Consider the following 12268-nt stretch of genomic DNA (forward strand, 5'->3'; position numbering starts at 1 on the left):
TAACAACAGCAGCAGCGCCTCTGTAATGTATTGTTATTTTATAACCATAACTATTCATGCTGGGAAAATGGCAGCAATGCATCATGTGACACATCATGTGACACAAACATCGCAGGCATGAGTTGTATTGTCTCCCTGGTGACAAAGGAGGCTTTGATAAGGGTGTTCCTGTGCTAATTAAGCAGGTGCCTCACACTCAGGGAATGTCTTGTCATCTAATCTGGGGCATGAAGTTAATTTGTAATTATAAATAGCAATATACAGTAATAATGTTGATTAGATACGTTCAGATCATTGACCATCCCCTGACAAATCTGACTAACTCCTCCTTGTCCCAGTATCAATATAAATATAGCCAAGCTCTCTCAGGCTAATAATAACAGAGATTCCCACGCCAAGCTCCTGCATCTGGTACGTAGCATATATACTTATATATAAGTAGCATATATTCTTATATATTACATGCTTCACATTATTAGAACCTGTCGCAATTTCTTCTGTGTCTAGACGTTAAGGGTAACAAAATTTTCCAAATTATTAGATTTTTTTTGCATTTAGAATTAATTCAGTATTATACTGTATTTCCAAATCTGTTGACATTCTCATAGATGTATCATACTTGGCTTCTCGAGTTTTCATGGATTTTGTGAGAGCAATGTATTATTATCCATAAGGCTGACTAGGCTGCAGCCTAGGGGCGCCATAGGGAGTAGGGGCCCACCCCTTTTGTCTTGCTGAGGCACCGTTACATGCCACTTAGTGTTTCAACGGTTAATGACACTTAGCGCCTTCACTAGGCCCATCTGTAGTCAGCTGGGGATAGCTTTGAGACAATGGGTAGGGGTGAGCAGACCAATAGCGCAATAGCACAATTTCAAAATGGAAAAACGATGTGCGCTGTGAGAAAGAGGCCAATTTCAATGGATTTTGACTGTGTGGGAAATTGAGAATTACAATCTGAAATGGCTTTGTTGACAAAATAAATCAACCAAAATTAGGCCATATTGGAAGCATTACATTTTCTAGTGGTGTTGGACCACAAATGGGAAAAGATGACTACAGGAGTCCACAAATTGTTCACAGGACACCTAATTACAAGTGCCACAAATACTATAGCATTACTGCCTGTCTGTGGACCCTGCAAGTGTTCAACCCGAATAAAAACACAGAAATAAGATCCAGAGCTGTTTCTTTCCAAGAGCATTAAGGGGCTTTTCAACAGTGCCATACTTTACCGCTCTTCAACTGTCTGTGTTATAATCTAGAAAATGTAGATAAAAGGAATATAAGTTGTTAATAAATCGGCCACACCCACACAGACCGGTCATAGTTCCTCATCTTCCCAGGAGAGACCCTTGAACAGTTTTAGTGCCAGATGTATCAAGCTTCAAAACGTAATAAACAAACAGCCAATCGGCTCCTAATTGCCATTTTTTCAAACCTGTAACATGATAGTTAGGAGCTGATTGACTGATGGTTTATCATTCTCCACGTTTTTGAAGCTTGATACATCTGGTCCTTACATACCCTCCAACATGACCCATTCCATTAGGTACAAAATGCTCTGTTCCTGGACTTCCCTGGCAGTTGCAGAGGTGGGGCTGCAGCACAGTCCAATATTCAAAAAGGGGAGCCACACCCACTGCCACCCCAAACATCACTGTCCTGGACTCACTGGCAGTTGATGTGACCCCCCTCTTTCAATATTGGACTGTGCTGCAGCCTCACCTCTGTAACTGTCACTGGCAGGGAAGTCCAGGAACAGAGCATTTTGTACCTAATGGAATGGGTCATGTTGGAGGGTATGTCCTTAGTGTCAGGCCCAAGTGGTCCTGGGTTTGGGGCTTGTCTGTCTGCAGTCTCCTGTTATAGGAATCCTGCCCAACTCTTGTGCCATAATAAAGTGGGGGATATGTACTACTGTAAGCTTTGGAGAGTGATAAAGTGGAGAGAGAGATATATACACCTTTATGCACTACCTGCTGTGGCTAAACTGGAATGGTAGTGACTAATGTTTTTAAGATAATTTTTTTTTATTGTAACTAATTGTGTGTCTGTTTATTTTTCAGAATACATCACATAATCGCCATGTCTTTGTTTAACCTTGCCTTAGGTGAGTGACAAACACCTTCTATAGAACTGTTGGACTCCATGCACCTTCTTGCATTGTTTATAGTTTATCATACATATATGCATATGCAAACACACAGGTACAGGCCTCCCCTACACATACTGTACACCAGAGGTCGCCAAACTGGTCCTCGAGATCTACCAATGGGGCAGATGTATTATAGCGGCAGTTATCACGCCGCTATAATACTTCCTGCTTCGCCTCATTAGCGAGGCGAAGCAAAAGGGGAGACCGACAAGATGTATGAACATCTTGTCTGCCGAAGTGGGGGAGCGCTAACTCCCCCCTCCGGCGATGTCCCCTCCTGGAGATAGTGCATCATTTTACACAATAAATACATTTTTCATACAGTATTTAATCAGACCCAAATATTTTGCCTGCAAAAAACGGGAGAGTGGTTCCGCAATTATTTTCATATCAGCGGGTTTTTTTTTATGCCCATAAAGCTACATTTTGCGGCAATTTCACATTATCGCCCCCAAAAATATATATGAACCATAAAATGTTCCAAACGTATGTTTTTTTACTATCCCCCCTAATTAGCACGCTTCTGGCTGGGGGAACTACTGTACTGTAAGAGGAGTTCCTTTTAACAGCAGTGGCGTAACTATAGCACCGCAGCCCCCGCCACCGCGGGGGGGGGGGGCGCTGTGCATATGGGGGCGCTGGGGGCTACGGTGCTATAGTTACACCTCCCCCACAGGCTTACCTATTTCACTGGTCCCGGCGGCTCCGTTCTTCTGCTGAGGACCAACACAAAATGGCCGCCCCCATACAGCAGACAGAAACTGTCTGCTGTATGGGGGCGGCCATTTTGTGGTGGTCCTCAGCAGAGGAACGGAGCCGCTGGGACCAGCGCGAAAGGTAAGGCTGCGGGGGTTTGGTGGGGTTTGCATGGGCGGCGGGGGGCGCCCAAAACGTAGCTATGCCGCTGGTAGTACTAATCCATTACAGATAACAGATTTCATAATCCCCTCCCCCTATACAAAAATCACAGTAGTTTTATAATAGTTTGCACATGTATTATATAACTCTATTTTCTTATTAATCTTAAAGTGCTTGATATAAATACAATAATTTCTTCTTTTGTTAAATACTTAAATACTTTAGTTCTTGGCAAAAGTCTAATCTTACAATGACTTATTATAAGTAACATTTTAGAAAATGGCATAACAGCAAGCAATGACATAATGAATACTAATTGTGCTGAGACTGACAAAATTCACTCCATACTCTTTTAGGTTTTGGGCCAGGGTTGGGTTATTATGGCGGCTATGGTGGCGGCTACTACCGCCCATCCTTCTACGGCGGTTCAGGTTTTGGTTTTGGACCATCCTGGGGCTACGGTGGCTACGGTGGTTACGGTGGTTACGGTGGTTACGGTGGCTATCATGGTCATCACCATGGTTATGGAGGGGGCTGGAATCATCACCGTCATGGACGCTTCCACTAGCAGAATTTGCATTTGTAGACAAAGGTAAATATAAATCTACATAATTCCAAAATTAGTAGAAATAAGATGCCCAGCCCAAATCACTGCTAACACTATACCGATGCAGATAACATCTTATCGTATGCAAAGCAAAGAATGTGTGTGGTCAAAAGGATAGACAACTGGATTTAGCGCAAAGTCAGGGAAGTAGCTATAAGTATCTATATAGTTCTGTAAGTTCAGGGGCACCACAGCACAGACATTGCTCCATTCCAGTTATTTACGTCTTGCCGGTCCTGCTGCTGATTGTACCATTATTCCACTGAGCTCTTCGGAAAAATGGTGGTAGCGCTATCTTTCAACAAATAATCCTAGATTAACAGGAATGTGATGTTATGCATATTTTGGGGGTGATTCAGGTTGACAGCGTATATTCGCTGCATAGTGAGCAACTTAAGGGCGCCACACCGGCCCCCGGCGGCCAAATCCCTTCCCTGGAATGCAAGGGGATGTTTTTGCTAACACATTGCCTTGCATGTGGCGGATTGGAGGAGAAATCATTAGATGTCGCCGACGTCGTTTGCACAGGAGGGTGGCAAATGTGCAAATACGCACATGCATAGACCCACCCACCCTTGGAACAAGGCCAAATTCAGCCCTGTCCAATCACTGATGAATCACCCACTTTATTTCATGGGGCTGGGAGATGGCCATTGCAGTGGTGCATTTCTCATTAGTCTCATAAGACACATGTCTAGGGGTGACACTTGTTGGGGGGCGTTGTTGTATCTTGACATACCTTTCTTTATTTCAATGAGTTTTGCAATCTGAATATTATGTATTTTATTTCTTATTAATAAGTAATACTTGCATGGTTACAGATAGACATCAACTCCACATGGCTGTTCTCCTTTCCCTTGAGCATGCGCGTTTAGGGCTGACCACCCGCTGACCCCACTGACAACTCTGGGATCCGTAGCCCATAGGCTACAATGGGCTACCGCCATCTCAGAAAGGCAGTGGCCCAGGAATGCGAAGCACTGCTGCCCGGGCAGCTTTGTATCATCCATAGAAACCTATGGGGGAGGCAGCCAGCGGCAGTGTGATCAGTAGCCCATAGGCTACAATCGGCTATTGCTATGTCAGAATGGCGGCATCCCAGGTATGTGAAGCCTGGCTGCCCGATGTTGATACAGCGGCGGTACAGGAGGAATTACAGCAGGGATCAGAGATTCCTTCTGTGGTCCCTCCTACATACATTTGGGTGATACTTAATATTTGCGGCTAACCCCCCGAAAACAGGTGTTTTCAGGGATTTAGCTGCAAATATTGAATGATAAATTGGCCACTTTAAAGATATACTAACTCATCTAGCTAATGCACATAAGCTATCTTTATATATAATGAAGGCTTATAACCAAACAATAAAAATAAAATAAAATTAGGCAGAACACGGCAGCAATTACTTTTTGCCAAAGGGCGACCTGATTCCTAAAATCACCCCAACTCCAGTCAAATGTCAAATATTTTAATTAATATTTTAATTAATGTCAAATTACAGTAAGTACACATTTTTTTTAAACAATCATTGCTCTATATATCAAAGAGAAGTCAGTAACAAATAATAGACAAAAAACATATAAGCTGTCTTTGTAGATCAGTCATCATTAGAAAATGTATTAAACAGATTTATTGTGTTCACACCAATTTAACCATTATGCTGGCCGCGGATTAAAAACTTTCAATCTAATATTTATCGATGCCTGTTATAATATACTGTGCCAGCAAGTAACAACTTTCTATTTATTACATAACTTGTTAAAAGCCTGTCAAAATGATGGCTTAGTCCCTTTCTGCTCCTACCTCCAATCTCTGTCTTCACAGCAGTGGCATAACTAGAAAAAGTTCTCCCCCCGCAAAACAGTCTCTGGCACTCCGAGCACTCTGGGGGCTGTGGGTGCAGCGGCGGAACGGGCAGTACGCAGTGTCAGGAAGCACTGAGTGACACTGCGGACAGCGGCGTCAGAATTTGAAAATTCAAAAGATAGGCTGAGAGAGAGAGCACTCTCAGCCAATCAGCTGGCGGCCTATCTATTGAATTTTGCCCTACAGTATTTGAATTTTGAATGACGCTGCAGGCTCCCCCCCCCCCCCCCCCCCCGTGCTGGAGCCTCCCCGGTATATAAATATAACAATCTGAGATATAGTTCGCCATAATGTGTACTAACCTCTTTGTCTTGTTTATTTTACAGTATAAAAGTGGATTTAGAGAGATCTTGGGCAACCAATGGAAATTGTTCGCGGTCTACTTTGTACTTACACAAATATATGTAAAATTAAGCCATTCTCTATCAGAAAAAATGTTTTGACAAAATAAACTTACAGTAAATTATTCTTTTTGCGGATAAAGAAACTAAAAACCCATAAGATACTGCATAGACCATTTACTACAGAACTAATAAAAGTCCCGGATGTGTGGCTAAATGTATTAATCCTGTGTTTCAGTTTATTGTACAGAATACGAAAATCTGTATCAGTTATTGAATGGCGAAATGCAGGGGTGGATTCAGATGCAGGGGGTGGCGGGTGGGCATTGTGGCAGGCGGAGAAAGGCAGAAGTTATTTTGCATGCGCTCTAGAAAAGTGGGTGTGGCTTCACTCCAAGGGGCATGGCCTCAATGGGTATGCTGTATCCAATAGATATGCCCTTGTTTTCATCACTACTGTACATATTTCCCTTATGTCAGCCTCCTTACCCACTCCCCATCCAAAACTAGGAACTCTGTCACCCGGGGCAAGGCAGTAATTTGGCCCTCCCCCAACCCCCCCTGATTACATAAACACACAAAAACACACACCCCAAACCCCCCAGTCCCTGTCACCCTCTGCTTCGAGTGGGCTTACTAGTATAATATAAGTACTCACAATGGCAAGGGCTGCTAAGAACTGTAGTTGTTTTTTTTCAGTTTCTTCACTGCAATGCTGCCCAGCTGCAGCATCAGTGTTAGGGGGGGCATTACAGTTATTTCTTTGCACCCACTCTGATCCAGCTCCTGGGTCACCTGCCCCCCTCACCCAGGGGCGTAACAAGAATGATGTGGGCCCCATAGCAAAAACTTGGAAGGCCCTCCCCCCCCATTGTCCCTACAATGCCCATGGGGAGGGAGGTGCAGAAGAAAGAGTTTAAGAGACAAAGGGTGTCTGGGAGAGAGAAAGGGGTAGAGAGGGCTTCATGGAAAAAGAGGGAGAAAGGGGGAGAGAGAGATAGAAGAGCAAGAGATGGGGATCAAGAGAGAAAGGGAGAGGGAGTGAGATTTTCAGGGAGAGAGAAAAAGGGGAGCAAGGGCGTGTCTGCGAGAGAGCCTGTCAGCGAGAGCGTGCCAGTTAGATAAGGGGCGAGACAGCTTTCAGCGAGAGACAGGGTGAAAGAGAGATAATGTTGGGGAGAGACACGGCTAGAGAGAGAGGGTGTCCAAGAAAGAGCACAGGTAGAGAGAGGGATGGGAGACATACAGAGAGGGGGGGGGGGCAGAATGGGGAGGAGAGAGGAGAAAGACTAGGGGCAAAGAAAGACAGAGGTGGAGTGAGAGATTGGGTTGAGAGAGAGGTGCAGGAGGAAAGAGAGCAGGGGAGAAAAGAAACAGGGGCAGGGGAAAGAGGGCAGGGTAACCCCCCTCCCAGTATAGATGGCACGGTGTGCCTCCTACTTCACCCCCCTCCCCCACAGTGCCAGATATCCAAGGCAGTGGTGTACCCATTCTCATCACCGATGAGCCGGGTCACTGCACAGCAAATAAAAGCCGGAAGTTGCTCCAGCACCGGGTCTCCTCACTGCCGTGCTGTGTCTGCACACCTCATTAGCCGGATGATGCACATGTCGGGCGCTTTGTATTTCGCGCTGGGGCTGGACAGAGGAGAGTGACGTTAGGCCCTGGGAGAGAGGGGGAGGAGACTGGAGCCTGAGGCAAGAATAGCTGGACCACCTCCAGCTTCAGTGCTGCACTGTCACTGGGGCATGGGACAATGGCACTGCCATTGTGCCATATGGGTGCAGGGGATTGCTAGCTTGGCCTGGGGCCCACCGAGCCGCATAGCAACTGCACCCCCTGCACCCTCTATTGTTGCGCCACTGCCCTCGCCTCTCCCTAGTTGCGGCCCTGGTCACAGTAATATTGGTGACTAACGCAGAAAAGCCGTATGTGAGAGACGTATTGGAGGTAAACAAAGTCCCTAAATAGGGCTACGGATTTCTGTAGACATATATTTATAAAAAGTAAGATCTATGTGTGTGTACATTCACCTCAACTTTGCTGAGCAAACCACTCTAGCGCCACTGTGACACCAGTCCTGCCTTTCTTAGAATAACAGGATATACCTGAAGACCTTAATGGGCCCTACACATGGGGCAACAGGAGGGAATGAGCGTTCTGAGGGATGCTCTGACGATAAGAATGCTCAAGTCTCTCAGCACGCATGGCTGAGCGATGTGTCAGGGGCAGTGTTCTCCGCTGCCACTGACTGATTAATAACCTGCAGGGCCGCGTAATTACATCGCTGTGTACAATACACACACAGCGATAGTCAAGCATTTTCAAAACAGGATCAAAAGGTCAACATGGAAATGGTCAACATGAGTTTTAAAATTAGAGTGGTGTCCGTGTCAACACCTGTTGACATGGACGCCCAATTAGTGTAAAGCATACCCTCAGATGGCTCGCCTCACTCACCATGCTTCTGGCAGTGTATGGGTCATAGGATCGACACTATGAAAGCCGACATACATTAGGTCGACCACTAAAGGTCGACATTGCTTAGGTCAACACTTAAAATAGGTGGACATGGCTAAGGGCGACTCAAGCATTAGGCCGACAATGGGAAGGTTGACAGCCAAAATGTTGACATGAGTTTTTCAAAAAATTTGGCACCGAATGTTGACGCAAGTTGACATGGACACCATATCAGTCTACTGCTGCGCTTGCGCTTGCTTTGAGCACACTATTATATTCTCCCTCCATGACCTAGTGGAAGGTAGGGTATAAAATACTGCCTGTTGGCACAAGTCATCTAAATAACTCATGAAAAACTCATGTTGACCTTTTGACTGTCAACCTTCCCATTGTCGACCTAATGCTTATGTCGACGAGAGAGAGAGAGAGAGAGAGAGAGAGAGAGAGAGGCATTCCAAAAGAAAGCAGGCCTACACAAGCAGTTGGATGGAGCTGTGACAATAACAGTCTATCTCAGGGCTTAAAATGCTCCTGAATAGGTGGTGGAACTCTGTTCCCCTAACACCGACCCCCCCCCCCCCCCCCCCCCCATTAGGCAGAGCCTAGACCAGTGCCAGGGAGTTTGTGCCCTACCAACCATAAAGGGATAATGGTCCCACAATACATATTAGCACAATTGTATACACATTACACCGCATGTAGTGCCCTTGATTCATATTAAATCACACAGTGATGCCTCTTATACACATAATGTCCACAATTGTTTATCTTTACTTTACATTACATATGCCAAGTCAGAAGAAGAAACCGCTGGGACAGGCTTTCTGTTGGAATTACTGTTTAGTACTGCGGTAGAGGTGGAACTCAGTTCCCCCTACCATTAGAGGTGGTGGAACTCAATTCCCCCCAGTTCCACCTCACTTTGACCCCTGGTCTATCTCAAGAACCATTCTCCTACAGTTGCCCTTAATGACATAACATCCACTGATAAGTAGTCGAAGAGGCATCCAAGTGTAACGTATCTCAAAGATTTCGGAATTACCATATACAAAGCAAAAATGACGCAAGCTGGATTCCAAATCAGTAAAATACATCATGCCAAAAAAGCAAAGGCTACACAGATTATGGACTCCAATCACCAAAAAACTAGTCCATGACCTCAGTGCTGTGAGGCAGTAATGCTAACCATTACACCATCCGTACTGCCCCTTTAAATGTGTAACATGGGGCCTTATTTTGGTTCATTCTTTCTGACAAAATCCTTCTTAGATGGGCAAAACCATGTGCACTGCAGGGGGGCAGGTGTTACTTGTGCAGAGAGAATTAGATTTGGGTGGGGTTTTACTTCAAAGTGAGATCTATATTGCAGTGTAAAAATAAAGCAGTCAGTATTTTCCCTGCACAGAAACAAAATTACTCACCCAAATCTAATTCTCTCTGCACATGTTACATCTGCCCCCCCTGCAGTGCACATGGTTTTGTCCATCTAAGAAGGATTTTGTCAGAAAGAATGAACCAAAATAAGGCCCCAGGAGAAGCTTCTAGTGAGTGGTGCTACTGCGCAGTCTCCTGTCTTCCTCAGGATTAGTAATTCCTGATGTTAGTCCACCTGGGTTGCACTTGTTACCAGAATAAGATGGATGTGTGATCTGGCTGTTGCAGCTATACTGTTGTTTCACTGAGTAGTTCAGAGGTGACTTCAGCTCAGATAATAAATACTCCTGCACACACGGGGCGATTTAAGCCATTATCATTGGCTAAATTGTCACTGAGTGGCTGTATCGCCAGTGTTTTCTTTGTATTGTGTGTTCCCGCAGCCAAACCTTAATGGTTGCTGGTCGCAGGAGCATGCTCCTTTGATTATGGCTAAAAATTGCTTGTGTACAATGCACTGTGCACCAGCCTCTAGCGATTTCTAGTTAAAACAAGTTAAGCTCCGTACACACGAAGCGATTGGTCGCTGAGCGATATATCGCTGAGTGTCCCGTTTTCATCAGCCACCAGATGGTGGCTGTTGAAAACGCGAAACTTCCGGGGTAAGCTGTGGTAGGTGCATGCTTCTGCAACCTGCGACCATTGCAGGGCTGGTCGCGGGGGGTGTGGTACGGGACTCCGACAGTCGGGATCCCGACAGTCATTATCCCGACGTCGGGATCCCGACTGCCCGGAGTCAGACAGCATGGCAAGTGCAAAAAAGCCCATTGCGGGCTCGCTGCGCTCGCCACACTGCGCTAAGCGAGCCACCTATTCTATTCTCCCTCTATGCTACGAACCCCCACGAGGGAAAATAGCGTGTGGCCATCGGGCACCCGACTGTCTGCATTTTGACAGTCGGGATCCCGACGCCGGTTAAACGACTGTCGGGATCCCATCCGGCACCCGGTCGCGGGAACGCACTCCCGGTGACAGTCGCCCTGTATGCACGCTGAGCGACCATATCCCCGGTGATTCTAGCTAGAATCGGTCTAGAATCGGGCTTTAGAGACAGAATTATTTGCAATTTTCAACTGAAATCACTGGTCACTGATGAAGATGGTACACTGAGCAATATGGTCGCTGAGCAATATATTGCTCAGAGATATTAAGCCAAAATTGATCAGCGACCATATTGCACCGTACGTGTGCACCTTAAGGTGAAAGTTATATTTCTGGTGGGAAGTTGCAATGGCCAATGGCAGCTAAATAATACCCCTTTTACACCAAAAATTCCAAATCCGACACAGCATTTGGAAGAAGGATCCAAGCCGGGTCGGATCCGAAATTTACACCATTTACACTGCGGTGCCCACCCGCAGTGTAGACGGAGGCGGCGCTTGGAGATTCTTCAAGCGCCAGGACCACAGTCATCCATGCCGGGACCACTGATCACCGTGCTGGGGGCAGCCCAGCATAAAGGTAAGCTGATGGGCTTCCCCCAGCCCCCGTGCACCCCCCAAGCCGAATGGATGCCGCACACAGGCCTGCACTGCTGTCTGCTATACTCTGCAGACAGCAGCGCAGGCTGTCTGTGCCCCCCCCCCCCCCGTCCAGGTTGTACGTCCTGCATTGATGTAAATGGGAGCCGGGTTGGATGACCCGGCGTACCCATTTACACCGCCCTCTACCCAGGTCCTGGCCATGTTCTACCCAGGTCAGGACCTGGGTAGAAGTCCCGTGTAAAGGGACACGGTGTGTCACATTAACACCGCCTCTGACCCGGGTCTGACCCGCCGAAGACCTGGGTTTTTGAATCGGTGTAAAAGGGGTATTAATAAGAAGTAGATTCTGGGGGTACTTTGTGCCCTATCCCAGACCACGAGCAATCTCTTGGACTATCCCCAGACTCAGCGTTCTCACTCCATCAATTATATAACTATGTTCATTCATTACCAAAAATAGTTCCTCAATCACTACCTAGAGCTAAGATCGCATTGGTAGCTTCTAAATTTGAAGCAGGAAAATTCAAAACTAAACTGTATTGTTTACAGATTTATCCTCACCACCAAGAGAAAAACACTGGATGTCCACAAACCTTAGTTGGTCAAAAGATATAGCTTTATTACCAGAACATAATATCATATGCAAAAACGATGAAAAACCATAAAGATTTTAAGGTTAACTGTTCTCCAGGAAGCTCAATTTAAATTAGTCCACAGAGCTTATGTCTCTCAACACCAGAGATCATATTTTGTGCAGGAGGAGACGGGTTCTTGCCCCAAATGTCGGTTTCATACAGCCACATTCTTCCATCATTTCTGGTCCTGCAAACATTTAAAAAGATTTTGGTATAAACTGATTTACTTTATAAAGTGCAACTTTAATGCTCCTGCTATCCTTGACCCCCTCCCCATATTATTTGCTAATTTTGATTCTTGGTCTATACCTCCTTCACAATCACATCTCATCTTGATTTTAACATTGACAGTTACGGTGGCTAAAACCCCCACAGTGACGTAAGTCGAGACCTTACTAATGAAATACATGTACTATGACCGATAT

The 12268-nt window shown here is 45.8% G+C and overlaps 1 long non-coding RNA gene across 1 annotated transcript; it reads left to right on the forward strand.

Moving 5' to 3' along the window:
* Positions 1-166: 166 nt before the first annotated feature.
* LOC146019660 (uncharacterized) lies at positions 167-6027 on the forward strand. Its single transcript, XR_014450645.1, has 4 exons — positions 167-411; positions 2070-2113; positions 3373-3608; positions 5816-6027. It is a non-coding gene; the product is annotated as an uncharacterized LOC146019660 (long non-coding RNA).
* Positions 6028-12268: the final 6241 nt, after the last annotated feature.

The sequence above is a fragment of the Crinia signifera genome, chromosome 7 (assembly GCF_055691185.1).
Source record: "Crinia signifera chromosome 7, ASM5569118v1, whole genome shotgun sequence".
Taxonomy (NCBI): Eukaryota; Metazoa; Chordata; class Amphibia; order Anura; family Myobatrachidae; genus Crinia; species Crinia signifera.